Source organism: Myodes glareolus, chromosome 2 (assembly GCF_982192425.1).
Source record: "Myodes glareolus chromosome 2, mMyoGla1.1, whole genome shotgun sequence".
In the NCBI taxonomy this organism is placed as follows: Eukaryota; Metazoa; Chordata; class Mammalia; order Rodentia; family Cricetidae; genus Myodes; species Myodes glareolus.
Window position 1 is genome coordinate 77,500,588 of NC_142027.1, and position 624 is coordinate 77,501,211.

The following is a 624-nucleotide window of genomic DNA, read 5'->3' on the forward strand; positions in this document are numbered from 1 at the left end:
CTTTCAATCACCATAGAAGGACAAAACAAAATACTCCATGACAAAACCAGATTTAACCAATACCTAGACACAAAACCAGCCCTACACAAAATACTAGAAGGAAAATTCCAACCCAAGGAAGTTGGCTGCATCAACAAAAACACAAACAGTTGATGATCTCACAGCAGCAAATCCCAAAGAAGGGAAAAACACACAAATTAACATCACCAATGATGAAAACTAAATTAATAGGAGATAGCAATTGTTGGTCATTAATATTCCTTAATATAAATGGACTCAACTCACCTATAAAAAGACACAGGCTAACAGATTGGATACTTCTGTATCCAATGGATACGGTCCTTCTGTTGCATACAAGAAACACACCTCAACCTCAAAGACAGACATCACCTCAGAGTAAAAGGTCAGAGAAAAATATTCCAATCAAATGGACTTAAGAAACAACCTGGTGTAGCTATCCTAATATCTAACAAAATAGACCTCAAAAGAGACAAAGAAGAATATTTCATATTAGACACAGGAAAAATCTATCAAGAGGAAATCTCAATACTGAACATCTATGCCCCGAATACAAGGGCACCCTCACATGTTAAAAAAACATTTCTAAAGCTTAAATCACACATC